Source organism: Bubalus bubalis, chromosome 2, assembly GCF_019923935.1.
Source record: "Bubalus bubalis isolate 160015118507 breed Murrah chromosome 2, NDDB_SH_1, whole genome shotgun sequence".
Lineage (NCBI taxonomy): Eukaryota > Metazoa > Chordata > Mammalia > Artiodactyla > Bovidae > Bubalus > Bubalus bubalis.
This window is the reverse complement of record NC_059158.1, coordinates 176,666,162-176,691,582: the sequence shown is the minus strand read 5'-3', so window position 1 is coordinate 176,691,582 and position 25,421 is coordinate 176,666,162. Positions and strand designations below refer to the sequence as shown.

The 25,421-nt window shown below is 50.9% G+C and overlaps 1 protein-coding gene across 14 annotated transcripts in view; it reads left to right on the top strand.

The window, feature by feature from the left end:
* The first annotated feature begins 856 nt into the window (after positions 1–856).
* The window catches only part of EPB41 (erythrocyte membrane protein band 4.1), a 182,134-nt gene continuing 157,569 nt past the window's right edge, over positions 857–25,421 (top strand). For 3 of the 14 annotated variants that reach the window (XM_044938038.2, XM_025278587.3, XM_025278586.3), the window contains exon 1: positions 22,509–22,753. The gene's annotated coding sequence lies outside the window, so the exon portion shown is untranslated. Of the gene's footprint in view, positions 985–5,102; positions 6,010–22,503; positions 22,754–25,421 lie in introns of those variants that run through there. The other 11 variants (XM_044938037.2, XM_025278597.3, XM_044938040.2 and 8 more) reach the window with 9 other exon arrangements.

Here is a 25,421-nt window from a genome sequence, read left to right as displayed (position 1 = left end):
GTTCATGCGTGCTCAGTCATGTCCATGGCCCTATGGGCTGTACTCCTCCAGGCTCCTCTGTCCATGGGATTTCCCAATAAGAATACTGGAGTGGATTGCTATTTCCTTCTCCAGGGGATCTTCCTGCCCCAGGGATTGAACCCTCGTCTCCTGCATTGGTAAGCAGATGCTTTTACCAGTGAGCCACCTGGAAGTCTGTGAGCACAGCTCTGGAATGTGATACAGAGGGGAGGGGATTTGGACAAGTGACTATGTAAGCCCCTTCCAGCGCTGATGGGACAGACGATAAGGAAGGCAAAGTCTCTTAGTGGGAAGATGCGAATAAAGGGGACCAGAGTCCACATTTTCTGAAGACCACCCACCGTGCCCCAGCCCTGCGCTTGGTACTTAACATATATTGCTAATTCTCAGGAAAATATTCTTCAAGATTTATAGTTGAAGAAACTCAGCTTCAAAGTACTGACTCTGACACAGATGGCACAGGTCATCCAGGTGTCCTCTTTAGGATTACTTCCCTAGTCCCCTGTGACCAAGTCCGTGTCTCCCTTCCAGCCTTAGGGGGTAGCACCACGTGGCAAATTGCATCATACTTTTGCCATACGACGTTAGACACCGCACCAGCCAATTCAGGAGCTCCCAGTTCGAGCCTCCGCAGACCCAGCGGGTCAGCAACCCTACCGGCCATCGCTGGGCGTCCCGTCAGGCCGCACCTGCAGCCCTCTCCCCTTCCCGGTTGCGACGCTCTCTCTGCCCCGCCCAGTTCCTCCCCCATCCTCCCCGCCGCCCTGCTGACTGGCAGTTTCCTGCACCAATCCTAAGGCACCCCGGGTCGGGGGCGGGGCCTCACGCCAGAGTTGCCCTGTCAGTGCAGGTGGAGGCCCCCGAAGGGGCAAAGTGGCAGGAACCTCTTAAAGGGCGAGAGCGGCGGAGGGCGAGAACGCGGCCCGGCCCGGCCCGGCCAGGTCCCCGCCCTGTCCAGCCCAGGTGAGCCTGGACCTCCTGGCGGACGAGCCCGGGTCCCGGGAGGGACGGGGTGAGAGACAGACGGACGCACTCCCCAAGGGCCTGGGGCGTCCCGCGGGGAGCGGGGAGAGGTCTGGTTCTCAGGGTCGTGGGCGCTATAGAGGTCCCGGGTCCCCAGTTCCGAACTGGGGGTCCAGTGGGAGGGGTCTGGGATTCCCGAAGTTCAGAGTGCGGGGAGGGGCAGGGGAGGCAGGAAGGGGGTCCGAGAGCTCGCGTCCGGAGCTGGGTGCTTGGCGCGCGGTCCCAGCCGGTTCCGGGCCTGTCTGGGGCGGGGGTCCGGGGTGAGGCGCGGGCGGGCGGGTCTCTGCGGAGGGCTGCAGCCCAGGCTTCCCCCACCACCACCCCCTCAACCCCGCCCTGTCGGCCCTGCGTGCTCCTGCCGGGCGGGCTGCAGCGCGGCTGGAGCGGGCGGGAGGGCGGCGCGCGCAGTGAGCGGGCAGCTGGGTCCCGGCCCCCGCGCCCCGCTCCGGCCCTTACGTAACTGACTTTGAGTTTCCGGACTAAGGGACCCGCGAGCTGGGGCGCCGGCTCTGCCGGTCAGGGTGGCTCTGCTGTCGCCGCCCCGGCCGCACAGCTCCCTTTCCAGGCTGGGTTTAGGGGACTTCTCTCTGCCTCCGGTCGGCCGGGTCTCCCTGTCGGACTCTGGTTCCGGCTAGATCTCATCTCCGGTTCCCTGTGTCTCTCGTCTCCTCTGTGTGTGGCCCGGCCTCTCCCTGTCCTGCCCTCATCTACACTTTCTAGCAGACCCCACCTCTGTGGGTTGGGATAGGACTTCTTCTCTCCAGCAAATTGGAGGCCAGGACGTGTCCAGACCAACCTCAGCCCAAGCTTGCCCCAGAAGGAGGGCGGGGAGGACTACCTGGTAGGATTAGGGGAGGTTACTCCGGAGGCCCACAGATTCTTCTGGGAAAGGAGTGACTGACTGTGACCCCTTAAATTCCCAGATTAGAACTGAAGGCAGCTCCTCTCCCCCCCCCCCCCCACCCCCACTTTGCTTCTGAGCCCTTTTCTCTAGGAGGAGGTTTTCTCCAGGCTCAGGGAGAGCCTGACCTGGGTTGGGGCTTCGGGCAGCCGAAGTCCCTGGAAGAACTGCTCAGCTACTGAAGGATGAGGGTGGGGCCCCGGGGCGCCCAGAGCACTGGCAGCAGAGTCCCAAAGGCTACTTACTGCATGCTCCCACCTTCACCCCAGTTACAAGCTGGGGACTGGCCTTGGCAGGAGGCTGGGGTGGGGAGGGGATCAACAGGAGGCCACCAGAAGACTTTTCATGGGGGGGTGCGGGAGAGTGGAGGTATAAGTGACAGACTCTCAGGACTAAGGGGCACTTAGTGGGGTCACTCTCTGCCTTCAGGGTCCTTCTGAGTGTCAGAGAAACAGACACCTCAGAAATAACTCCTGCACCGCAGCTGTCCAGAGCCTGTAAACAAGGTGTTAAGAGCACCGGTGAGGTGGGAGTTGTTCATTCTGACCAGGGGTGGGGAGGAGAGACTTGGCAGAGGAGGTGGGAGTTAGGGGAAGAAGGGCATTCCGAAGCTGTAGGGAGCAGAGAGGAGGGACAGAAGGGGACTTCGGGGATCCTATAGGCTTTTCGTGCAGCAGAACTGGGTTCGAAGCCTGGTCCTGCCATTTCCTTGCTATGTGACCTTGCATGAGTCACTTCACCTCTCTGAGCCCCAGGTTCCTCCTTCGTCAATAATCCAGATCTTACAGGCATTAGCAGAATCAAATGAGCACTGAGTGTGCAGTGACTGGAATGGTAGCTGGTCTGGGAACAGGCCAGCCGGAGTGCGTTAAGAAGGGAATGGAGTGAGGAAGCCCTGAGGTTTCCTCTGTGTATACAGAAGAGTCAGGCAGGACCTGCCAGGTCCCTGGCGGTGTGGGATACGGGTGGAGTGTCTTGTGTGGGTGACACCCATCTGTTTTCTGATCAGCCCATCCCTGAACTGCCTAGACCAGGCTAGTCTCCCTCCTGAAGGCCCCAGGTACCAACAGAAGCTCTCAGGCTGCCCCGGTCCCTAGGCCAGTGGGAATGGGGCCGTGGCAGGGCAAAGCCAGCACCCTGTTTGCAGAATGGACACTGGCCGGGAGCCTGGCTGGCTGCACTGGGCAGGAACATCCCAGCCTGGCTGGGAAGATGCTGACACTGTAGAGACCTCTGGAGGCCCAGAGTGCTGCTGGCTGGAGTTGGGTGCTGCTGATAGGATCTGAGACAGAGGCTGGCCAGGGTGGAATCGAGGAAGGGAGATGCAAGGAGAGACCCCCTGGAGGGGGAGCCTGAGCAGAGCTATGGAACCAGAGAGGAATTTCATGTGGTTATTCCCCAAGCCTTCCCGGAGCACCTCCTGTGTGACTTGTATGGCTCTGCTAGCCAAAGGGCTGAATGTGCTGTGCTGTGCTTAGTCACTCAGTCATGTCTGACTCTCTGCAACCCCATGGACAATAGCCCACCAGAATCCTCATGGGGATTCTCCAGGCAAGAATACTGGAGTGGGTTGTCATGTCCTCCTCCAGGGGATCTTCCCAACCCAGGGATCGAACCCAGGTCTCCCACATTGCAGGCTGATTCTTTACTGTCTGAGCCACCAGGACCGAAAAGGATACCCATGAAAGGCTCACCGTAGAGGTCATGGTGGCCTGAGACTTGTTGGGGGTTTGCGGAGTAGACCTTTATGACAGTCCCCTGGGGGATGGGTCACTCAGAGTTTCTCCAGGGCCTAAGATTCTGATGTTGGTTAACAGGGCAGGATTCTACTGCCTGATCATCTGTGGGCAGTCACTTGTCTCTCCGGGGTCTCAGTTTTCTTTCTGTGAAGGAACATAGAGTCTCTAAGACCTTCCAGCACTCGTTACTGCAGCCCCCAGGACCTAGTTTGGGACTATCCTCACCCCACGTGAGGGGAGGGGAGAGAATGGGGATAAAGGGCAAAGTTGAGTGTAATGGGCACTCAAGTCCTGTTCTTGGCCTGTGTTCTCGAATCATAGAACTGTAGCCTCTTGAGCACTTAGGCAGGGTGCGTTGTGCCAAGCCTTTCATATGCAACATTATGTATTTCTCATAATCCCAACATCCTCGTGGGGGAATAGGTATTATCCCTATTCAGGGAGGTGAATTGACTTGAGCAGAGTCACATAACTAGGAAGTGACTGGGGATTCTAAGCCAGGTCTGTCTGACTCCAAAGCCCAGATTCAGCTACAAGAGGGCGACTCCACCCAGTAGGTACTGAGGTGCCCGCATTACTTAACCCTTACTTGCAGAACCTGCCTGACCCCTGCTGGGTGAGCTCACAGCTCTGAGATGTTCAGGCTAGGGAGGTGGGGGACAGGCTGTGTGGGTGCACTCTGGGCCCAATGAGCGGGGGTGGGGGCGGGGGTAAGGAACAGAAAGAGCAGCTGTGGGTCAGGGCCTCACAGGGAACTTCTCCAAAGGGCCAGCCCCACCTGACTGTGCTCAGTGCAAGAGCTGGGCATGAAAGGCACCCTGGGGTATGTGGCCAACTTGGACCTCAGTTTCTCCATTAGTAAAGCATGGGTTTGGAGTCGTTGAGTGCAGACATTCCTTGGCCTGTGGGTGAGTGGCTGAAGTTGGCGATGGGGTCAAGGGTTAGAGGAGGGGTCAGGTAGCAGTGACTGAGCCTGTGGAGGGAGAGCTTGGATCCTGGGCTGGCTGTTTGACATTTGAAAGGCTTGGCACAGAGTGCCATGCACAGTAAGTGCTCAGGAGGCTGCAATTCTAATTATGATTCAAGATTTCAGATGAAGGGACTGAAGCTGGAGATGTTCAAAGGCTTGTCTGGGACTGGACACATAGTATTGCAGAGACTGAAGGGGAAAATGGAAGGGAGAGCAAAATCCAGTCAGGTGCCAGCTGGAATCTTGGCTCAACCACTTAACTCGGTTTGGAGATGTGAAATGAGGGCCCAAGAACACACAGAGAAGGGTTCCATCACCTCACTGTCTTCATCTGTAAAATGGGAATAGTAATAATTCTGTCTTTGTCCACTTCCTTGGTCACTGGGAAGGTCAAAGGAGAAGAGGCGTTTGTGGAATCAGGTGAGAAGGCTGGTTATTTTTCAGTTCAAAGCTGCAGTTCTAGGTGCATGTTTGTGGGGAGGGAGCGTTTCTGACAGCAGCTCTGCAGGGATGCTGTATCCTGGGCTTGCACTGGAGAACAGCCCTATTTATGTCACCGATAAATGTCACCACTATTTATTGAGGAATTAGTTACCATACACCAGGCACTGGGCTCAGAGCGTCACCTCTCATCTCCTTTCATCTCTACCTTCTCAGGTCAGTGGTGGCCTGACCCACACTAGAGGTCTCTGAAACCCACGCCTACAGCTCCCTATGGTAACAGTAGCTAACATTTCTGAAGAGTTTCCTCTGTTACTGTGTGCCAAGCATTCTTTAGAGTGTTTTACATATATTAACTCAATCTTCACAACAGCCCTGGAGGTGGGTACTAATACTTTCCCCATTTTACAGAAGAATAACTGAGGTGCAGAGAAATGAAGAAATGGGCCTGGTATCACAAAGCTAGTATGTCGTAGAGCCAGGGTACGGAGCCAAGTTCTCAAATCTCCTCCTTGAAGCGCTCATTACAATTGCAATTCAGTCATTATAAGATTGCCTCCTCACTGACTGTAGGTTCCATGAGGGCAAGGACTGATACCTGGCACACAGTAGGTGCTCAGCTAATGTTTGTGCACAGGGATCCTGCTGCTTCCAATGGACTGGGTCCTGGGAGAGCTCATGAGCTCAGGGTGGATTATCAGATTGCTGACTAAGGGGGTATCTGTCTCAAAGAGCCCCTGAGTCAGAGGGAGGGCGGGGTTCCCCTGGGCCCACACTCAGGCCGAGGAGGGACCCCGAAGACGCGTTTGCTGGCTGTGCTGTGTCTCACTGCTGTTTTTTCCTTCCATGTGTCACCGTGGCGATGGCTCCACGGCTTCTCCCTGACGGCTGCGGGATCCTGTGGCTGCTTCTGGGTGAGTACTGGTTCTGCTAAGGAATGGCCACTGGGAAGTATAAAGGGAGGCCTGGGGTGGGGGAGGAAGAGACGAGGGAGGGTCCTAACTCTGAAGTTAGGATCCTGTCGCAACCAGCTGACTTCTCAACGGATGCCTGGCATGCTGATGTGGTGATTTTGGGGTCATGTGACACAATGCAAAGGTCTCCGGGGCAGATTGGCCTGGACTAGAATCCTCATTCTGCCATGTACGAGCTAGGTGGCTCTTTGCGTCTCAGTTTTGCCTCTGTGACGTGGGAATATTAACACCTGCCTGATACAAGCATGTTTGTTGTTTTATTCGTGTGAACCCCACAAGGGGCCGGGATGTTTGTTCTCCTGCTCACTGCTGTCCCCCAGCACTGAGGATAGAATGGCTCGTAGTAGATGTGCAGTGAATATTTCTGAATGAAAGCACATATAAATTCGGAGTCACGGTGCACCCATTGACATGCTTTGTATTGGATTAAAAGGCTAACACATGTGAAGTGCCCAGCATTAAAGGGGCTCAGTGAACATGAGTCCTCGCTTTGCTCCCAAGATGGTGAATTACTTGGGGTCAGGTCTCTGTTAAGTGAGCCCTGAGTCCACTGAACTGAGTGTGGGGTCAAGTACCAAGCAGGCATCAGGGAGCAGAGAGAGTGGCCTAGGCAGCTAGACTCAGGGCCTCTGCTTAGGTCTGGGGAAGGAGTGATGGAGCTTCTGGATTTCATCAGAAGGGTGGGGCTGCTTGCTGGGGAGGTCTAGGGCTGAAGGCGGGAGGGATGAGGAGGGACTCTGCCTCCCAAGACTGCCAGTTTCCTAGCTGTGTGACCTCGGACAAGACACAACCCTCTCTGAGTCCTGGAGACTTCATCAGACACATGCATATCCTAACACCTGCCCCACGTGGGCAGCGGGAGGAGCTAGTGAGAAGTGCTGGGCACAGGGCCCTGCTTGGTAACTGCTGGTTTCCTCCCCACCCTGGGCTCATTCTGGGAGGGGACAAAGTAAAGGGTTCCTCTTTTTGGCTCCTTTCTCCTACTTTTAATTTCACACCCAGGAGGAACTAGAATCTAGGAGTCAGGAGCCCCAGACTCCCCAGCAGGCTGGCCAGGGTCCAGGGATAAGGGCTGGCTTCTGCCCAGTGTGGAAGTGGCTGAACGGAGGACTCAGCTTTGCCATTTTTTTTTGGTTGTGTGACTTGATTCAATAACCCACCATCTCTGGGCATTGGTTACCTCACCTGTTAAAATAGGGTGAGTAAAACATACTTCCCTCAAAGGATTATTCAATGAGCAAACGGGTGGAGCAGGGACTATCCTCACTGTTAGTGTTTGGCCCTGGCTGAGCAGCAGCAGCAGAGAAGGCTCCAGTGAGGGAGCCTGGAGAATTGCATCCTACCTTGGCCTGGGGATTCTGAGATTTGAGTCCTCATATATACTATTGCTGCTTATTGGACTTTTTTATATGCTGGGCTGGTTGTTATATGCTATTTCAGACACATTATTTCATCTAGTCCTCCCAGTGACCCTATGAGGTAGGCATTATGGCCCCTACTTTATGGATGATGTAATTGGTGCTGAGTAAAGCAAGTGAGTTACAGAGTCACAGAGTTATTTGGGGGTAGAGTTGGGGCTCAGACCCAAGTCTGCTCACCCCACGGCCACAGTTCTTTGTGTGAAACTCACCTGCCCCACGAAGGTAGAGGCTGGGTCTGAGTCTTTTCTGTCTGTCTCCATCGCCCAGCACAGGGTTGGTGGGGGCTGCTGGACTCTTTGCTGCATGCACGCGTGCGCACACACACAAACACACACGGCACCCCCACCCAGTCTGGTGCTCCAAAAGTACTGAAAGGAGAGAACAGAAAGCCAAAGCCCTGATAGCGTGGTAGTCGAGAGTCAGATAGACCTGGCTTTGAATCCTGGATCTGTTGCTTTCTAGTTGTGTGACCTTGGGCAAGACATTTAACCCTTTAGAACCATACTGTCCTTATCTGTAAAATGAGAATAAAGAAATAACATGCCTACCTTTTAAGAATTCTTATGAGGATTAAATAATGCACGTAAGGCACACGATGAGTACTCAATGATAGCAATTATTGTTATTATAGTTATAATTATGAGTGTTATTTTGGGATTACAAAAACATCCCTCTTGAGACAGTGGAGACCAGGCCTGGGAGGAGCCAGCTGGGGATGGGTGGGTAGTCACCAATCTAACAGGTTCTGAAAGGCGCCCACATGTGGGAAGGGAGGAGGCCTCTTGGAAGTAAGAATGTCCCTTCCTTTCCTATCTGTCTGCTTTCACTCACACCCACTCTGTGCCTGGCCCCGTGCTGGGCATGGGGCACAGAGGTGAGTCTGTGTCATCTCTGCCCCCGCTGTCTCCTGCCCTGAGGATCTCAGAGTCTGGCTGGGGAGGAGGAAATGGGAACTACCAGCTCCACCTCTGATAGATGCAAAGTGTGGCCTGCGACTGTCTCTTCAGGCAAAGACAAGGAGAAAGAGCCATCCTAGTGGAAGGAATTGCTTGGCTATGTACAGAGCCGTGACCTGCACTTGGGGAACACGGCTGGGGAGACAGGTTCAGGGGAGTTAGGGGACTTGATGTGGAGGCCATGGGGGCCATTGGACATGAAGCTGGGGAAGGGGGTGGTCAGGCTTGTATTGCACTTGGATCACTGGGTGTGGACGCAGACAGGAGGGAAGGGGCAGGGCAACTCTCCAGGTGAGCGGTGCTGAGATATGGGGCCTGGGACTGAGCTGGGGAGCGGGGAACACGCACCATGGGTGGTTGTGAGCTCTGTCCAGGAAGCAGAACCAGAGCCTGCAGGGCATGTCAAGGGACCCCTGTGGGCAGGCAGGAGGGGACAGAGGTGAGAGTGATGTCTTAGGTCTGGGGGTGATGGGACCTGCTGGAGTCTCTGCTGAGGGACACAGCTGAGTCAGGGGGTAAAAGCCCCTTGTCTGCTTCTTGCACCTTCTGCCTCAGTTCCCCAGGGCCCATGCCCCTCCTCCTGCCTTAGGGGTCCCCTGTGGTGACTCTGGCAGGGATGTGAGCTCTTTGGGGGTGGAGGCCGGGTGGGGCTGTGAGATGCAGACAAGCCTTGGGTTCTAGCCCTGCCAATGCCATTGATGTCTGTGTGGCCCCTGGAAATCACCCCCTCTCTTGCCCTGTTGTCCTCGCCTTGGAAGTATGGATGAGAAAACCTGTTTTGGGGGCTTCCCTGGTGGTCCAGCGGTTAAGATTCTGTGCTTCCACTGCAGAAGGCATGGTTTGATCCCCGGTCAGTTGGTTGGGGAAGTTCCGCATGCTGTGAGGTGAGGCCAAAGGGGAAAAAAAAAGTGAAAAGTAATAAACTTTTTAAGAAAAGGAAACCTGTTTTGCTTGCCTCAACGTTTCAATGAGAAAATACAAGCAGAGACAACAAACATCTATGGAGCATAGACTGTGTACCAGGTTCTGGCAGGGCACAAAGATGATGCAGAGAGGAGGTTCCTCGCCTTCAGGAAGCGTGAAGTGACTGAGCCCAGACCAGCAGGTGGTTAACACTGGCATCAGGGGAAGAGATAGCTCAGCTGGGATTTGAAGGATGAATAAGAGCTCTCTAGGTAGGCAGTGGCGGAGAAGGCAATGGCACCCCACTGCAGTACTCTTGCCTGGAAAATCCCATGGATGGAGGAGCCTGGTGGGTTGCCGTCCATGGGGTTGCTAAGAGTCAGACACGACTGAGCGACTTCACTTTCACTTTTTCACTTTCATGCATTGGAGAAGGAAATGGCAACCCACTCCAGTGTTCTTGCCTGGAGAATCCCAGGGACGGGGGAGCCTGGTGGGCTGACGTCTATGGGGTCACACAGAGTCGGACATGACTGAAATGACTTAGCAGCAGCAGTAGTAGGTAGGCAGTGGAGGGAACAGACTCCTAGGCATAGGGAACAGCATGTGTGAAGGCTCAAACCTACCCCACGTGCTCAGGTCCTAAGTACCTAGTTTGGTATGGCCGGAGCAGGAAGGGAGAGGTCGGTGCTGATTTCAATGAGGCTGGACAGGGAGGCAGGCCCAGATCCCACACTTGGTACCCTTTTCTTCCTGCGCCTTCGTAACTGCTGCCCCCCTCCTCCCCCGAGACTGCCAGGGCCCTTTCCACCGTGCCCTCTCCCCACCCACCCTCCCGCTTCCCTCCTTGTTCCTCTCACCCCAACTCTTGTCACACCCAGAGGCTGCCTCTCTCAGGAGTCAACAAACTGGGGTCCCTGCTGGCTCTGCCACTTATGGGTTGTGTGGCCTTCGGTCGTTTTGCCCTCCCTGAACCTCAGTTTCCACTTCAGTGAAATGGGGACAGTGGTCTTCCTCACAGGAAAGGGTGGAGGCTTCAATGAGGTAAGCCCCACAAATGGCCTTGTATGGTGTCAGAATGTCATAGGCCCCCGTCAAAGGCAGCTTTGCTGAAATCATGATGATTTGGACTTCTTGGTCTCCCTGGTTCTGCCCACTGCTTCCCCTGCCTCTCCTGGCAGCCAGCGCTGGCCAACAAAGGAAGGAAAGGATTAAGAAACAGCCCCATATCTCCAGAGGGGTCCTGGCCCACAGCCGAGCTTGTTCCCTCCTGTCCCTTGCCCCCCTTGGCCTCAGGCTCTAGGACATGTGGCCTTAAGGCCTGGACTCTTCCCAGGTCCCCACCCAGGAAGCTCCTCCCAGACTAGAGGCCAAAACCAGCAGCAGCCCTGAAAAAGGGACTGAAATTTTGAAAATATGTAGCTTGATTTTTTTCCCCTGCAAGCTGATAATCAGCCCCCCCCCCTTTTTTTTTTCTGGGTGGTTGGGAGAGGAGCAAATGTCATGTCCTGTTATCTGTGGGTGGCCCCGTAGTCTGGGTGGAACTGGATCCCTGAGTCTCTTGGATTTTACAGCAGAGGCTGGTGACCATGTCTCTTTTGGTACAGATGTGGGAAACTCAGATCAGAGTAGGTGGCTGATGGCACAAGGTCACACAGCAGGAACGTAGGTCTCCGGACCCGTTTTTCACTGTCCTGTGAATGCTTGTGATGCTGGCTCTTATGGCACCTCCCTGAGCCTCGCTTTCCTCTGCTGTGGAATGGGGCGACTTTACTGTGAGGATTGGCAGTAAGGTGAATAGAGCACTTAGTCCGGGGCTCAGCACAGTGAGGCCTCAATGGTAGGTTGTTGTTTAGTCGCTCACTGATAGGGGACCATTGTATATGTGTGTGTGTGTGTGTGTGTGTGTGTGTGTGTGTGTGTGTGCGTGCATGCTCAGATGCTTAGTCATGTCTGACTCTTGCGACCCCATGGACTATAGTCCCTGAGTCTCCTCTGTCCATGGGATTTCCTAGGCAAGAATACTGGAGTGGGTTGCCATTTCCTTCTCCAGGGGATCTTCCCCACCCAGGGATCGAACCCGCATCTCCTGCATCAGCAGGTGGATTCTTTGCCACCGAGCCACCTGGGAATTCCCAGGCGTAGGGAGCAACTGTGATTGCTGCCGTGATAGCTGCTATAGCAACCGTGATAACTGCTGCCTCTGAGAACGTCTCAGTCTAGGGACTTGGAGTATTTGATAGTTTCTTGTTGAACAGATGACATCCAGTAGACTGGTTTCAAAGTCAGAGGCTCAGCATCCCCCCCCAACCCCCACCCCCTCTTCCCCCTTCCTGGTTGGCTGGAACACTCGAGCCTCACCCTTGGCCTGATTTTGGCCTCTGCCCCTGGCCCGTCTCTGCCCTCCTGGCACCATGCCTTGCACGGCCTCTTTTCCAGGAGTCACACGAGGACAGAGTTGCCCTTCTGCAGCCTCCTCTGCTCCATCGCCACTGCAAGTGCTTGGGAAAAGCAGAGTCGGGAGCGTCTTGCGTCACCCAGGCCTTGGCTGATTTTATTACTGTGGGGACAGTTGAGGGCTCAGGGGCAGAGGTGGCTTCTGAGCTCTCTGGCACTGTCCTCAGGGAGCTAAGGCGACATGAAGACTTTCGCAGAGGCTGCAAGATAGGTCTCGAAGGGCAAACTTGGTCCAGACCCCTAATCTGGTGGAGTGGAAGGACCGCTACACTGGGGGCTGGAGGGCTGCGTCCCTCCCCTGTGCCCTCTCAGAGCCTTTTTTCTGATTTGTAAAAGGAAGGGAATGGATTGATGTCAGAGGTTTCTACTAACACTACAGGATTAAAAGAAGGGATTTGGGAGCCAAGAGAGAGTTCCGTTTAGATTGCAGCTTCACCACTGACCAGCCATGGGGCCCCTAGCAAGGTGTTCTCCCTCAGTTTTCTCACCTGTAAAATGGGAAAAATATTAGCAGCTTCTTATGGGTACTTAAGGGCTAAATTAGATAATTCAGGCAGAGTACTCCTTCCATAGCAGGCACACTGAAATGACTGTTATTGTTGTCATTCTGAGATTAGCAGAGGCAAGAAGAAATCAGCCAAGGCCAGTTAGGGAGCAGTTCATGAAGAAGGCAGGGCTTGAGAATGTGCAGGATTCACCCATCCGTTCATTCACTCAACACAGACATACTTAGATTCGCACAGGCGGGGCACAGAGAAGAGCAGCAGGGAGGCTGGAGAAAACCGGAGGCAAGCAGACCTGCCTGTTCTAGCGGTGTGACGTGGGCTCACTGTGTGCGTGTGTGCTTGTCGTGTCCGACTCTTGTGACCCCCATGGACCGTAGCCCGCCAGGCTCCTGGGACCATGGAATTTTCCAGGCAAGAATACTGGAGTGGGCTGCCATTTCCTATTCCAGGGGATCTTCCCAACCCAGGGATCGAACCCACGTCTCTTGCCTCTCCTGCACGGGCTGGTGGATCCTTTACCACTGCACCGCCTGGGAAGCCTCTGTGGGATCATTACCTCTCTTCTTTGGGTCTTGTTTCCTCAACCATAAAGCAGTGAGACAAGTGAGCATTATCCTTACCTCCAGAACTGTCCTAAGGTGTAAGAGAGCTCAAGTATACAGTGGGTGATCAGTCAAGCTGATGCCTTTTCTTTCCTATTTCTGTTAACAACTTGGAGGTTTGATCTCAGGTGGCAAGTCCTTGAATCTACCAGCCACACCGCCAACCCCAGGGCCTTCGCACTTGCAGGTCCTTCAACCTGGAACACCTACCCCAGATCCTTCCATAACTTGTTCGCTCATCTTCTTAATTTTTTTGTTTAAATGTCACCTGCTCAGTAAGGCCTTTCCAGAAAGCTCTGTTTAACAGTGCGACACTGCAACGCCAACACTCCCCCTCCTCCCTCCCGGCTTATTTTTCTCCATCTCTTACCATTCTTTGACCTACAATATTTTATGGAGTATCTGCTTACTGTTTGACTCCCCTCACTGGCATGAAGCTCAGAGATGATGGTGATATTTGTCTGTCTTGTTCAATGTCATATCTCCTGTACCCAGAAGAGTCTGTGGTACATAGTAGGTGCTCAACAAATACTTGTGGAGCAAATTTTTAAAAATTAATTAAGTTATTTTTGACTGTGCTGGGTCCTTGTTGCTGTTCACAGGCTTTCTCTACTTGCGGCAAGCAGGGACTGGATGCGGTGCACGGGTTTCTCTTTGTGACGGCTTCTCTTGTTGCAGAGCACGGGGTTGAGAACCCGGGCTCAGTAGCTGTGGCACATGGGCTTAGTTGGTCTGTGGTATATGGACTCTTCCCAGATCAGGGATCAAACCCCTGAGTGGAAGGTGGACTCTCAACCACTAGCCCACCAGGGAGGTCCTTGTGGAGTGAATTAATGAATAAATGAAGCTTTCTTCTCTAGCACTAATCTGAGCATGCACACATACACACAAACACAATAAATTAATAAATAATTGCGTGAGTGGTCATCATTCTCTCCATTTGCCAGATAATACTTTGGTTGGGTCAATCCTGAAGCCCTTTAGCTTCTGACATTTTCTGCCAGGGCATCAGTTTCCGTTGGAGTGTCCAGATCTTTTGTTCCTAAGTCTGAGCTATGCAGAATTTCTAGTTGGGACTGTTTGGCTGTTGGGCCCACATGGTTATTATGTCATTATTGGTAATTAGCACTTAGGCCCAGAGGATTGAGCTTTTTGTTTCTCAGCAGAAATCACAGCAGACAGCTGTGCTGGCCAGTGGGGCCCCAGGCCTGGAGCGGCTTCCTCTATAACCCTCCACTTCCAGCTATGGGTCCATGGCTTAGAGAGACCAAGGCAGAGGTGCCCAAAGCTAAGGGCAGCTGCATAACCAGTTTAATTGCTGTCTTTTCCAAACAGTGTTCTGGAAAGTTTCTTCTCCCTTACACCCTTGGTTCTCCATGCCTGGCTTGGTTCAGAAGGGATCCCCATGCTCCTGGAGAAGCTAGGTGTGGTTTCCAAAGGTTTAGCTCATAGGGGGGTTTTCTTTCTTTAAAAAAAATTAAAAAAATTTTTTTTAAAGTTCCTTTTGACTGTTCTGGGTCTTTGTTGCTACACACAGGCTTTCTCTAGTTCTGGCAAGCGGGGGCTACGCTCTAGTTTCGGTGCTCGGGCTTCTCATTGCAGTGGCTTCTCTTGTTGGAGCACAGGTTCCAGGGCATGTGGGCTCAGTAGTTGTGGTACATGGACTTAGTTGCCCTGAAGTATGTGGAATCTTCCTGGACCACGGATCAAACCCATGTCCCCTGCATTGGCAGGTAGATTCCTAACCACTGGACCACCAGGGAAGTCCCATAGAGGCATTTTCTGATGCCCAGGATTCAGGTATTATGGGTGAAGGAAATAACCCAGTGTTTAAGACTCAGGAGCCTGAGTTCAAGTCCCTGCTTGCTGAGTTGTTGGATCCCCATAGGCTTTTTGTTAACTTTTGCTGGGCTTCAGCTTTCTCGTCCAGAGATAAACAGATAAAGACACCTACATGGCTTCACTGGGGAAGAGAGGCAGGATAGTGTAGTGGGCAAGGATAGGGTTCTAGAATCAGACATACTTGGCTTCCCCACTATACCCCTTCTTAGTTGTGTGAAAGTGAAGGTGGCTCAGTCATGTCCGACTCTTTGTGACCCCATGGACTATACAGTCCATGGAATTCTCCAGGCCAGAATACTGGAGTGGATAGCCTATCCCTTCTCCAGGGGATCTTCCCAACCCAGGGATCAAACCCAGGTCTCCCACATTGGGGGCACGTTCTCTACCAGCTGAGACACAAGGGAAGCCCAAGAATACTGGAGTGGGTAGCCTATCCCTTTTCCAGGGGTCTCCCCAACCCAGGAATCAAACCACCCAGGAATCGAACTGGGGTCTCCTGCATTGCAGGCAGATTCTTTGCAAACTGAGCTATCAGGGAAGCTTGTATGACACTAGGCAAATTGCTTCACCTCTCTGACTTTGGTTCCCAAAGCTAAAGAATGGGGTTAAAATAGTACCCACTCCATAGGGTTGTGAGAACTACCTAGAGAATGCAGGTAAAGGATCTGGGCACACAGAGAGTGCTCTGTACACTGGTATTATTGTAATGACCATTACAGAAATGCAAACAATCTGTAAGCTGTAAGAGCACCAGCAATAAAGCCAAGCAGATGTGGGTCTGAATCCTAATTCTGATCCTTACTACCTGGGTGATCTTGGGGAAGTTTTTCACTTCTGAGACTCTTATTTCCTTATCTGTAAAATGGGCATTATAGTCATACCTTCCTCAAGGGGCTGTTGTAAGGGTTCAGTGACATGTTGCATAAAAAGTACTTGGTACAATGGTTGGCACATGTCATCCCCATTTTATAGATAAGGAAGAGGAGTGGTGACTCGCCTGAACTCACATAGCATCTTAGTGGTGGAGCGATTGTTTTGTTTTTTAATAAGGATTAAATATATATATTTAAATTTGGCTGCACCAGATCTTAGTTGTGGCATGGGGGATCTGTAGTTGCAGCATGTGGGATTTAATTCCCTGACCAGGGATCAAACCTGAGCCCCTTGTACTGGGAGTGTGGAGTCCTAGCCACTGGGCCACCAGGGAAGTCCCTGGTGGAGCCTTGATTTAAACCCAGGTCTGCCTACCTCAAAAGCCCCCGATCCTTTTACCTCTTCTTGCCATCAGCCAAATATGGGATGAGGAGGAGGATGTCTGTTCTTGGGGCCGCTGGACTCATCTCCTTCATTCCACGGTCCCCAGTGCCCACACACAGGAGGTGCTCATAAATGTCTGCTGGCTGAGGAAAGGGGGACCAGTGTGTCCTCAGTTCCAGGGAGGCTTTTGCCTTGGGATTGAGAGTTTTTTCCCTGCTTGGTTGACAGCAGAATAAAATAAAAATAAACAATATAACTCATACTCAGTGCAGATGTGGGCCTGTCATCTGAAAAACCCTTTGCACCTCCTACATAATCGATCCTTCTTGCTACCCTGTGACATCCTGGATAGGCACCTCTGTTTGATTGGTGTGGAAATGGGAGCCCAGAGAAGGTGTAATGGATGAATATTTGTGTCCTGTCCAAAATTCACGTTGAAGCCTTAATCCCAATGTGATGGTATTTGGAGACAGGGCCTTTGGGAGGCGATTAGGGTTAGATGAGGTCATGAGGAGGGGCCCTCATGATGAGATTAGTGTCCCTGTGAGAAGAGACACCAGCAAGCTCCCCGTCTCTCTGCCATGTGGGGGGCTGAGAAGAGGTGGCTGTCTACAAACCAGGAAGAAAGCTCTTACTGGAATCTAACCAGGGTGGCACCCTGATCTTGGACTTCAGACTCCAGAACTGTGAGAATATAAATTTCTATTGCTTAAGCCACCCAGTCTATGGCATTTTGTTAAGGCGGCCTGAGCTAAGAGAGAGGGTGAGTGACTTGCCCAGAGCCACACGGTGAACTTACCGCAGAGCTAAGGCTGGAGCTTATTTGTAGTGATTTCTCTCTTTTTTACCCCACGGAAAAACTTCAGTCACTGGAAGGCTTAGAAATGGAGACTAGCTGAATGCAGGACAGACAGTTCAGGAACTGTCCTGCTTCAGCAACTTTGGAGGATCTTAGGGCAAGTCAAGCCTGGCCCCTAGTTCCTTCCTGCTTCATCATAGCTCCTCCTCTGCCCTCTCCCAAGGGAGGGTTGGGGCAGGCTGACTTCAGCAGGTTTAGAAGGGGCTCAGCTAGCTGGTGGCACTGAGCCTGTCCCCATGTTTCTTGGGAAACCCTCTGGGCCTGGAGGGTTCCCTGCCTGAGAGAGAGAGAATTAGTGGGTTAAGCTTGAGTGAGCTGGAAGCTTGGCTGGATCAGGGCCATTAGGCTCAGTCCAGCTGGTGAGAGAAGGGGGTTGGAAGGGTCGTGGGAGGTCAGATCCCTGGGTCCCTCTTTAAATGTCCCAGGGTGCCAGTCAGAAGCAGCCGCAGCAGCCTTTCCCTGGGGTTTTGGGACAGACGTTGATGTTGCTCCTTCATCTAATTTCCAAAGTGCTTTCTTGAGAGTGACATGAAAGCCGTGTGTAGCAGAGGACAGTGGTAGAAGACAGATTTATTTAAAGCTGTGTGACATGGTGCAAATCATCTAATGTTTCTAGACTGTAGTTTCTTAGACTATAATGAGGCTAATAACACTTTGCAGGGGTGCTATGAGGCTAAGTGCATCAATACATAGAAAGTACTCAGTATGTGCCTGGCATGTAGTGAATATCTAATAGATATAATAGTCGTTATTTTTAATAATAAGTTATTTCCCTTCTGGCTCAGATAGTCCTGGGTTTTATGGCTGTACAGTTTATTGTGGCCTCCAACTTCAGAAGAGGAATGAGCTGGACTTAAAAGAAGGAAGTGAACAGAATCTGTAGTAGGGGTCAGAAAACTTGAGTTCAGGTTTGGACTCTGCCACCCCTGTGCTGTGTGACCTCAGGCAAGCCTCTTACAGTTTCTGGACTCCTTTTCCAAATTGTTTAAATGTAGCCTGAGCTTGCTGATCTCTGAGGGCCTATCTAGTTCTACATTTTGTGAATCTGGAGGCCTAAAGAATACCTCAGTGACTGTCCACTGGAATCTCTTTTACAATTTCAATTTCCTTCCCTTTTGCCCCTTGTTTCTTGGAGTGTCTTCATAGAAGAAAGGACATAACTTGCCAACTCCAATATATGTATTTTAATCATATTTACTGTTTTGTTTTGTTTTTTGCTTTTACTATGCACAGAGAACTCTCTAAAACAGAGCTTAACACAGTTTTTGTAAGCAAAGTGCATTCTATCAGAGGGGTCAAAACATGCTCTGTGTTTTCAAATATGAAAGAGTATTCATTTAAGATATTGTCTTTCATTGCATTTGCTGATTTCTTTTGCTTTTATCTTGAAAAAGGCTAGCACAGGCAGCCTTGTATGCTGTAACTAAAAAATATATACACATATGTTGCAGTCAATGCATTCTAAAAAATAATAATGGGTATAATTTAGATATAAAAAGGATATTTGTCAAGTATTAAGAGAGAAAAATGGGAAAACAGAAAAAAGAGAAAGAAGAAAAAATGAGAAAAGAAAAAAGAGAAAAAAGAAAAAAGTAAAAAGAGAGAAAAAGGGGAAATAACCTAAATGATTAACATTTAAATTTAATTAAATTACGGTACATCCACTTGAGGGCACTGTGGGTGTCATAATATATTATTAGGAGGAAAAAAAGTTGGTTCTGAAACAATATGATCTAAATTTTAAAAAAGCATTAGGCCGAACCATATGCAATTGCTAATAACTTATAAAATCAGCAATTTCATGTGACTTAATATATATATACAAAAAAGTATATGATAGGAGAGGTACTAGAAGGGAAATCTTTCACTAAGATATTGATGGTAGTTATTTCTGATTGATGGCTTTATGCTGATTAAAATTTTTAAATTATTTGACTATTTTTTTGTGAACAATGCAAGTACTACTAAAAGTAATCCCCTAGAAAGGCATACCATTGTAAAAATAGCAATTTTTCTGCCTTGTTATAGCTTATTTATCGTTTGTGTTTAAAAGCTATAAAATGACTTAAATTCTATTACCAGGGGCCGTATGGAAAGCTCTACTCTTCATGTACACTCGGTACCAGGGTTGGTTTTTATTCAGTAGTGACTGTTCAGAACACTTTGCTGGTGGGCCCAGCTTTTCAAAGCCCTCTTCATCTCTTGCTACCCCCACAACCAACAAATGCTTTCCATGAGCCCCGTCACTGGGGCTTCAGGCCAGCTGTGTCCCTAATCCACCCACGTCCCAGATTTGGGAATGGCTCAGTCTCCAACTGTTCCCCCACCTACCCCTGCTTTCTTCCAGTCTCATCTCTTCCAGGTCATCGGAGGGCCCATCTCTGCTGCCTGGCCTTCCTCAGTGGTCACCACCTAATTTCACCACCTAACTTCACTCTCTTCTGTGCAGCTGGTGTTGCTTTTTTGCTGGAGCTCAGTTTGTAATGGGGAAGGATTAGGACCCTTTCATGCCGTCTTTTTTCTTTTTTTTCCCTTGGTGCCCTTGACCACTCAGGGGCTGAGAGGCAGCTTGCAGGGCCTGTATTCCCTAGGAAGAAACAGGAGGGATGGTGGGGGAGGCAGCAACGGGCTCAGCTGGCAGGCGGCATAGAGATGGCCGCTAGAGACCCCGTCTTGGGGCTTGGAGCATGGCACAGCCGCCACCCCGGTGTGAGTATAGGACAGGGAGGGAGGGAGGGAGCTGAGTTTCTTCCTAGGAAATTAGCTTCAGAGATGGTGCTTGGGACCTTTTACCCTGTACTCAAGGGCAGCCTCTGCGGGGTGAGCTGGGACCAGATGTCTGGTTTGCAGAGGCCTCTTCTGAGAGGGCAGACGGGCACAGGAGTTAGAGTAGTTTCTCTGCCTTTGATTGGGCATGATTTTTCCTCTCATTCTCTACTATGTGTTAGGCCCAGTTATGCCCAAGGATCTGGCACTTAGCCTAACAAGCTATGGTGTATACCTAACTAATTAACAAAAATCCCTCATGTGTGGATAGTACTTTACAGTTTACAAAGCCCTTTCATCTCCAGTCTAAGAATTAAAAGCCAGGACTGGATTTTAAATATTTTAAGATTCTAAAGCCTGCGCCAACAGTTTTTGATGTGGTGTTACACGGCAGTCTAAATTTGAGTGGTTTACATCTGCCTTATGTTCGGCTGTTTTCTTCTAGTCTGAGACCCCCACTTTTTTTTTCAGGGTGATGATTATTAAATATTACCCACTCCAACCAAGCCTCTTTAAATAGAAGCTATTATCCTTGCCTAGCAGTTCATGGCATAGAGAATATTGGTTTTCATGAATCTGTATTTGCTGGATAACACGGGGATGGTAGTGGTGAGCTGTCTTGTGATTGATCTTCAGGATTTATCCTTCATGGCACCAGATTTCCAGGTCTGACAGGTGAAGGGAACCTCTGAGGCACATAGGTGGTAGAGCTAGAGCTCCCTGAACCTGAGGACCTGAGGCAGGGGACCAGAATATTCAAGCACAGGTGCTTCACCCTAGTACACAGAATGACCTTGGCCAAGCCACCTAAGCCTCAGCTTCCTTTTATATAACATGGGGATAACTCATTCACTCATTCAGCAAATATTGAGTATGCACTGTTCTGGGAGATGAACAAAAAGACAAAGTCCCTGCCCTCCCAGAGTTTGTGATCTAGTGAGTCTAAACTGCAGCAATTTATTGAGAGGGACAAACAGATAAGTATACAGTAGAAAGTCAGGTAGAAGTGCCATGAAGCAAAATTAAAGCATGGCGAGGGTGTGCTGCTGCTGCTACTAAGTCACATCAGTCGTGTCCGACTCTGTGCGACCCCACAGATGGCAGCCCACCAGGCTCCTCTGTCCCTGGGATTCTCCAGGCAAGAACACTGGAGTGGGTTGCCATTTCCTTCTCCAATAAGGGTGTGTTAGTGGAGGCTGTTTTAGATAGGGTAGTCAGGTGATCCTAAAGGGTCTCTTAGGATGTTTCAAACAGATAACCATGTAAAGTGCTCAGCTCAGTGCTGACAATTTAGTGCTTACCAAATATATTATTGTTATGTCAGCGAGCCCCACACCTCTCAGTCCATATTTTAGTCTCCAAACAGCAGGAATAATTAACACTTAGGTAGATCTTACTGTGAGCTAAGCCATTTACATATTTTAACTCATTTACTTTTTACAGTAACTCTTATGAGGTAGGTAGGAGTTTGTTACTATCCCCTTTTATGGGTTGGGAACAAGCACAGAGTAGGCCAAACAATCAGGGAGACTGAGAATTGAACTCAAGTAGTCTGTTTCTCGGAGAAGGCAATGGCACCCCACTCCAGTACTCTTGCCTGGAAAATCCCATGGATGGAGGAGCCTAGTAGGCTGCAGTCCATGGGGTCTCTAAGAGTTGGACACGACTGAGCAACTTCACTTTCACTTTTCACTTTCATCCACTGGAGAAGGAAATGGCAACCCACTCCAGTGTTCTTGCCTGGAGAATCCCAGGGATGGGGGAGCCTGGTGGGCTGCCGTCTATGGGGTCGCACAGAGTCGGACACGACTGAAGCGACTTAGCAGCAGTCTGTTTCTAGAGGCCAAGCTTAGTTGTGAGGGGTCTAGGATTAGATACAAGGAGACAGCCTAGCTGGCATATACAGGCTCCCATGTCAGATTGCCTGGCTTCTTATCCTGGCAAGTCTAAGCCTCTCTGCTTGGGTTTCTTCATCTCTAAAATGGGAATACCAGAACTATCTTACCTCTTACCATGCTTAAAACTGAGCCTTCTTTCTGCTCGCTGGTTTAGACACCAGCCTGGCAGGGAGTGTGGAAGGTTCAAGTGGCCTCTGAAGCTAATGAAAGGAAATAACGGGCACATCAGGCAATTGTGGGAGCTATTTTAAGCTCAGCTGGAGACCAGATTTCCGAAGCTAAGTTCTCACGATTTTGAGGGTGCCACAGCAGAATTAGGAGACCCGTAAATGCAGAAGACAGCTAAAATCTTGGCGTGGCCGCAACACTCAGCATCCATTTCAGGTCTTACACAGCTACCAGGAGAGGTAAAGTCTCATCGATTGTCAGGGTTCGAATGGCGCCTAGAGATGTCAAGTTAGTAGATGGGGAAACCGAGGCCCGGAAAAACTGAATGACTTATCTAAGGTCAGTAGGTGCATTTGGGGGACAGCCAGCGAGCGTGGTTAGTTTGGGAGCAACTTCCAAATCTCAGACCCTTATCTGGCCCTCCTAGGGGGTAAAGGGGTGGGGAGAGGAGGGGGGAAAGGGCCTCACCTTCGTCTCGGGCACTAGCTACTCTGTTCCCCACGTGGGTAGCGCGGGGCCCCCGGGAACTTAAGGACCTGAGAGCGGGTTCGACCTGCGCTTGCGCACACGCGGCTAGCCCCTGGCCTTTTCCCCTTCTTTTCCCTTCCGCTCCCCTCTCTTTACCGGCCTAGGGGAGGGCGGGGGGAAACGTGAGGAGCGCGAACTCGGCCTTAGCCAATGGGCTGGCGGGCCGCGGGCCCGGCCCCCTCCTTCCCTCCGGCGCCGTCCAATAGAAATTTACTACAATGTTGTGGCGAACAGAGGGGGAGGGGCTCGCGGGGCGGGCTGGCTGCGGGCCGGGCCAGCCCTCGCCTCGCGGTGGGAAGGCGGGAGGGCGCGCGCCGGGGCCGCCCGCTCGCTCCCTTTGCTCGTTCGCTCGTTCCCTCCCTCCGGCCGGCGGGTTAGTAGTCAGTCAGTCAGTCCGCCTGCAGCCCGCAGGGCCAGCGAGCCGCAGAGGGCCGAGCCTCGGACGCCCGCGCCTTCTCCTGCCATTGTTCGTCTGGCGGCTGCGGCGGCGGGCGCGAGGAGCCCGGGCCCCAGAACCACCGGTGAGGCTAGGCTGTGGCGGCGCGCGAGCGGAGCTGGGGTAGGGGGGTGGGGGGCGCGGAGCTGTCCCCGAGGGGACGGTCCTGGAGGCCGCGGCGGCGCCGCTGCCTCTTTGTCTCCAGCCCCTCCGCAGGCCCGGGCCGGGGGGCGCGGGCTGCACGGCCTCCGCAAAGCCCTCTCTGCAAGCCGGCGACCGAAGGCTTGGAGCCGGGACGCGGTCGGCCTGAGGGGGAAATAAGGCCGGGGTGGCGCTGGAGGGGAGCGTTTAAAAGTTAGGCTCCGGGTGCGTTTTTGACGAGGGGGCGATCGGTACCGTCTGATCAGGCAGTCATGGTACAGTGGGCAGGAGCCCTTGAAGGAAAGCCGGTGGGGGTCGAGTTGCAGGTTTCGGGTGGTGAAGGTGTGGGGTGCAGCCGCAGAGCGATTTCTTGGTGACGAGGTAGCTGGGCGGTCTGAAGTCAGGCTCAGTTGTGAGGGGTGGAGGGAGCCTGCAAGGATTTGAAGGCCTTCCCGCCACAGATACCCATATCATTAAAAAAAAAAAAAATCCCCCCCCCCCCCCCCCACACCAAGACTCTATGCTTTCCAACTGAGTCTTCCCGGGTCCCAGAGACCAAGGGGTTAAACCGATTCTCCCAGCTTCGTGACCTCCTTTTTCAGTTTGTGCATCTGTCGGCTTGGACGTATTTCCTCCTGCTCGCTGGGCTGCCTTTACCTGTGGAGAGGGTAGGATCTAGGCTTGTCCGCCGAGATGTATCGCCAGGCTGTTATTCCTGGTGGGGGTTTGCCAAAACAGGTTTGTTCTTCCCAGAAACCAGCGTTCTCTGGAGAGTGAAAGTGATCTCACGTGAAACAAATTGCCGAGGGATTGATTTCTGGCCACATGAAGAGCGACTCTCATCCTGTTTTTTTCTCTAGCTGTACCCAATCGTAAATGACTAGTTTGTGGAGACTTGTCGTTTTTTGGCATGTATTGCTGATTAGGAGTTAGTTTTTTTCTTTTTAAGAGATGCCGAGCTTTTCTTTTCCTTTTTTTTTTTCAGTAGTCTGTGATATCACAGCTGCTATTCTATTCTGTTTTTAGGGAAGATTGGAAGAAATGGTGATGTCTTCTATCTTGGATATTATTATAGTGAATTTATACTCTCGAGGATGTACACTGTACCCAGTGCTGTTAATACAATTCTCATCTCAGTTTTGTTATGCAGCATCAACTCTTACTTTTTAGGGAAACTTGACGTACTCTTCATTTTCCTGTTCTGTAAGTTGGAAACAATAAGTTCTTTGCCAGCTGACCAATTTTGGTTATATAAAATAGTTTCTTGAGGTGTTATTAATATAATCCATATGGAGTACATAACAATATATGGTACACAATAAGCTCTCAATAAATGACAGATTAAAAAGTGAATATAAACACTGAGCATCACATTGCCTTGGTATCAAGGTGCTAATTCAGAATGCGTTCTACAGCAAGGTTATAATTAAGGTAAAGATAAGCATTATTTATATCCCTGGGGAAACTGAAGTATGGTATATCTTTGTTACTATTAAAAGTGAACTTACCTGCAGCATGCTAACCTTCTGATTCCTCTTTCTTCTAGAAAAAAACTACACTTTTTTCCCCTTGTATAATTGAATTCAGGCTTAGAAATATCCATAAATGATCTGACTCTTTAGACCTCACCAAAATTCTCCCAACATGTATACCAGTGTTTTATAACCAAATGTCTTTTAGGTAAGTCTGTACATAGTGTGGCCCCGGTCTACCTTTCTACCTTTATTCTCTTTATTACTTGTATTTTCCAGTCAAAAAGAACTAACTACTCAGTCATAACCCACGCTTTCTCATTTGTACCTTTGGCCATGAGCTTCCATCGGTGCTTGTCGTTTATCAGTATATTCCTTCTGTTTTCAGTTCTCTTTAGGAATGTTCCATATTAATAATTTGAAGTGTGAGGGAAATGTCCCTTTGTGAAAGGAACTTGATGGAACTTTTGGTTTTGTTTTGAGTTTTCTTTGAGCTTCATTAATATGGCCAGCTGGTTGAATTTGAAGTGGTGTTTATTAAAAGGATTAGGTCCTAAATGCCCATCAGTATGCGCAACCCTTGTGGTAGAAGGTGGCTGGTGGTATATTAAGAAAACCTCTTAGGGTTCCATTCTGCTCAGAGCTAAGAACTCCACCAGTTGACCGGTTGGACACTTGAAAACTCTGGCTGTCAACAAACAGACTAAACTAATAGAAGAAAGTTTTATCTCTTAAGTGGGCTTCTCTACATCTCTTCCGTTTCTTGGTGGTCTAAGAGCTGACATTGCCTTAATGTTTGTTAAACACTCAAATCATATTTATTGTGTCGAAGTAGTAGATATGGTCTGGAGAAGGAAATGGCACCCCATTCTTGCCTGGAGAATCCCAGGGACAGAGGCGCCTAGTGGGCTGCCGTCTATGGGGTCGCACAGAGTCGGACACGACTGAAGCGACTTAGCAGCAGCAGCAGCAGTAGATATGGTAAACAAGCCTATATTTTAAAGTAAGCTTGTGTGCCTGCTCAGTTGCTTCAGTTGTGTCAGACTCGTTGCAACCCCATGGAGCCCACCAGGCTCCTCTTTCTATGGGGTTTCTCCAGAATACTAGAGTAGGTTGCTATTTCCTTCTTTTCCAGGGGAC